Consider the following 4,477-nt stretch of genomic DNA (forward strand, 5'->3'; position numbering starts at 1 on the left):
ACGGCCTTTCGGCAGTGCCGGGAGGCGTGCGCGAGTGCACCGGTCGCTGGAAGTCGAATGCGGCCCCGCGATCTCATCCGCGGTGCTTGTAAAGTGCCGAACCGCTGGGCCGGGGCCATTTTCGGCCACTTGGCGCATGCGCACGGCCTTTCGGCGGTGCCGGGCGGCGTGCGCGAGTGCACCGGCCGCTGGAAGTCGAATGCAGCCCCGCGATCTCATCCGCGGTTCTTGTAAAGTGCCGAACCGCTGGGCCGGGGCTATTTTCGGCCACTTGGCGCATGCACACGGCCTTTCGGCGGTGCCGGGCGGCGTGCGCGAGTGCACCGGCCGCTGGAAGTCGAATGCGGCTCCGCGATCTCATCCGCGGTGCTTGTAAAGTGCCGAACCGCTGGTCCGGGGCCATTTTCGGCCACTTGGCTAATGCGCACGGCCTTTCGGCGGTGCCGGGCGGCGTGCGCAAGTGCACCGGCCGCTGGAAATCGAATGAGCCTCCGCGATCTCATCCGCGGTGCTTACAAACAGCCGATCCGCTCGTCTTGGAGCTATTTCCGGCTAGCCGGCGCGCGCTCACGGCCGTTCGGTGGTCCCGGTCGCCTCCGCGAACCGTTAAAAAAATGTCAAGTGAGCCGACCTTAAGAGAGTTAGTTACTCCCGCCGTTCGGCCGCTTAAAGTGCCACGGGAGGCGTAGCAACGCGAGAGTGTGCGCTAAGTGCGAGAGGTGTCGTACGGCGTCAGCACTATGTTATTTTCAATAAAAACATGAAGAATTCACGTTTGCGTCAGTCAATTTTAATTTTTTTAAAGGATTATTCTCATTTGATGTCTTTAAATTCATCCGCGTTCTGCCATTGAAGCGGGGTGCATTCAAAGACCAGTCGTACAGACGGAACACTCACTCACTTACCAAAAAGTAACGATATAATTACGTGAGCTCTTTGCATAAACCTCGATGCAAAGAAACTCCTCCTTTTGGGTACCGTTACATGCTACAAGGAGTATATATTACAAATGAGACTTTATTCTTAATTGTGATCATCATTCATCCATCCATTTTATTACTCAGGTATTTTCAAAGCAAATTAATATTGTTGCATTTATTAATTTGCTTTAAAATGACACCGCAATATAATTAAAAGCTCACACTCTAGCAATGTCAAACGTGTTCATTTAAGAAAAAGCCACACACGTTTTGTGATCAAATCTTTCATAACGAGAATGATTTGAGGGAATTGATTTGAATGAACAATTGAAGAAATTTCAGTTCTGAAGGCTCCTTTTGTCCCAAGCAAAGTGAAAGGTGGTAGGATAAAAATTGTAACAGGAACGCTATAAAAAATGTCAAGCCGTGAATATTTGTGCCCCCCTCCCATTTTGAGAACGGTGAGTCCTAGACTCCGACTGTTTTTTTTTTCTCTCTTCTTGGGGGTCTGTTCAGGTAGTGTGGCAAATTTGAACAGGTTCCCTCATTCCTAGCCCAAGTTACAGGGGGGGAACATATCCTCACGGGTGCCCCGTGAGGATATGTTCCCCCCCCTTATTTTGAGAACGGTGAGTCCTAGACTCCAACTGTTTTTTTTCTGTCTTCCTGGGGGTCTGCTCAGGTAGTGTGGCAAATTTGAACAGGTTCCCTCATTCCTAGCCCAAGTTACAGGGGGGGGAACATATCCTCACGGCCCCGTGAGGATATGTTCCCCCCCCCCCTTATTTTGAGAACGGTGAGTCCTAGACTCCGACTATTTTTTTTCTGTCTTCCTGGGGGTCTGCTCAGGTAGTGTGGCAAATTTGAACAGGTTCCCTCATTCCTAGCCCAAGTTACAGGGGGGGAACATTTCCTCACGGCGGTGAGGAAATGTTCCCCCCCCCCCCCTTATTTTGAGAACGGTGAGTCCTAAACTCCAACTGTTTTTTTCTGATGATTTGTGCAGTGATACTGTTATTACTGCACTTTATCAATGTCTTTGGCCTTATTTTGGTCAAACAACTTTGTTTCTTTATCATATAACATACATCAAAAATAATGACTTTATTAAGAAAAAAAAAAAAAATTTTAACTAATAAAATAAAAAAATTAAAAAATGTAATAAAAAAAAAGCAAAATGGTCTTCAAGAAAGCTTCAAATATTTAGCATTTAATTTCTGTACATGCTGTACACAAAAAAGAGCCTTCGGTTGGAGGCTCCCCGACACATACAAGATGGAACCACCTGCAACACTCGTCACACTGAATCTGGTAAACAAAGAAAAAAGCAAGATCATACAATGCAGCACATTTACAATAATTTACAACGCATGTGTAATTCAATATATTTCTTAATCATCACATGCATTAGTTAACAAGACCTGACATAATTACCCATCTGTTGTCTGTGTCATGTGTAGCTTCCCCACAAACAAAGCACAAGTCAGATAAATCATCTGTGAAAACAAAGACAGAAGAATTGCTATCGTACTTCCCTGTGTAAAACTTAACTGAGTTGTATATAGCATTGATAGCACAGTCAGGACCATTCTTTGGGTGGCAATAACATCTCTTGGGTGCATATTACTTACCAGTCTCTAATAGAAGTGTGGTGGCAATTTGCAGCCTGTACCTATTTATATCGTGTGCCTTTGCTGAGAAGTCTATTTCTTCATTTTAAAGAAGATGTTCTGCAAACTGAAAAAGACAATGTCAGATGTTGACAGTGCATAAAGAATGCCTTAAATGTTTGCCATCTTTAGCCTATATATCGTACAAAAAAATTCTACTGTCAGACAATAATTTGTTTTAGTCCTTTGTTGTATGAACTCTAAATTAGTTTTTTTGTTTTGAGTAATGTTTGTTTAAGTTTTTGCATAATTGAGTGATATGAGTTTTGTAAATATAGTCTGTAAATCAAATGCATACTTTCAAAGCAAAGACACCACAAGAGGTTGAATCTTGTTGCCTGGGATGGGGGACAGTGCCACAAGTCCACCTGGAAACATTGCACCCTTTGTTGCGCATGAACGCCCTGAAATATAAGAGCCAGCACATAAACACAAATTTCAAGTTTTATCCGTCAATTACATAATTTGTATTGATAAAAACAAAAACCTAGTCCACTTTCAAAAGAAAGCGCACATCTTCAGTTAAATGTTGATATCACAATAGAACTCTGACTTTTAGAAGCTGTGCTTACCGGGTTGATTCCAGGCATTTTTTAATGTCCATTTGAGACTCACCAAGAGGATCAAGCAATAAGGACGTTTTTTCTCCTGGCATGATTGCCTATATTTTAAACACAAAATATGAGGTTTTATTATTCATATGCATGAATTATCAAACATTTTGCACATAACTATATATTTTTTTGCTGTAATGTTACTCCCTCTTGTGGCATTAAAACAATTTATTTACCGCCAGCTTCCAATGATTATGCTCATTGACAATGCCAACAATAAGTTTGTATTCCACTGGGTTGATCTAAAAATAAACAGAAGAAAAAAATACGTCTGTCAATAATTTCAATAAAATGTGTAAAGAACAAAATTAATGCCAATTGAGTTTTTTAATAAAATTGTTATAATGTCTTAATAACGTTGTTGGGCCACTAATTGGCCCGGCAACAATATTAAGACATTTAACTTCTTAACTTCATTGATAATTTTGCAAGATATAATTCAATAAACAGTACTAATACAGACAGACCTTGAGTCTCTGGCTCTTTCCATTCCATAAATTAGTCATTGCAAATGAGTCAATATAGGAAACCTTTTCCACGCTGATTTGGTTGCGTTTGTTCACCAACAACAGGAGGTACGCGTTAATAACCTGTAATTGAAACGGCAAACAAATTGAAACAGAAAATATTCCCCACCCCCCAAAAAAAATACAGTGCTGCCAATTAAGACTTGAAACAAAACAGTCAAACCGAGAAACCTAAGTTTCAGATATGAAAACATAATTTTACCTCAGATTCCAGCTCAGATTTGGGTCCAACGTTCATAATGTCCCAAAAGAACAATTTGTACGTTCCGATTTTTGATAGGAGAACATGGACGTGCTTTCCCTTCCAGGCATCTTGAACGTCTGCCAAAAATAAGTCAGAACAATACCTCAAAATGCAATTGGAAATGTGGTTCATTCCATAGCAGCAAGTGGCACTTATAAAACACGTTGTGAGTACAAGACCTATGTGCCACATATCCATAATGTATGTTTTAATATGTTTACAGTTTTATCATGAATACATCTTACATTTGTCCACATTTTCCCTCCTTTGTCTAAAAGTCAAAGACAGTCGTGGTGGTGTTGCGGTATTAAGAGCAGGGGAAAAGGGAGCCGTGGCTGGAGGAGCTGTGGCTGAAGGAGCAGTGGCAGAGGGGGTGGTGACTGGGGGAGCTGAGGCTAGAGGAGCAGTGGCAGTGGGAGCGGTGATTGGAGGAGCTGCGGCTGGTGGAGCAGTGGGAGAGGAGCGGTGGTTGGAGGAGCTGCGGCGGGAGGAGCAGTGGCAG

General features: G+C 42.7%; 1 long non-coding RNA gene across 1 annotated transcript; it reads right to left on the reverse strand.

Moving 5' to 3' along the window:
• Positions 1–2,109: 2,109 nt before the first annotated feature.
• On the reverse strand, positions 2,110–3,301 carry LOC125979235 (uncharacterized). Its single transcript, XR_007485259.2, has 5 exons — positions 3,163–3,301; positions 2,889–2,994; positions 2,552–2,657; positions 2,355–2,416; positions 2,110–2,228 (listed from the first exon to the last, which is right to left on the reverse strand). It is a non-coding gene; the product is annotated as an uncharacterized lncRNA (long non-coding RNA).
• Positions 3,302–4,477: the final 1,176 nt, after the last annotated feature.

The sequence above is a fragment of the Syngnathus scovelli genome, chromosome 13 (assembly GCF_024217435.2).
Source record: "Syngnathus scovelli strain Florida chromosome 13, RoL_Ssco_1.2, whole genome shotgun sequence".
NCBI lineage: Eukaryota > Metazoa > Chordata > Actinopteri > Syngnathiformes > Syngnathidae > Syngnathus > Syngnathus scovelli.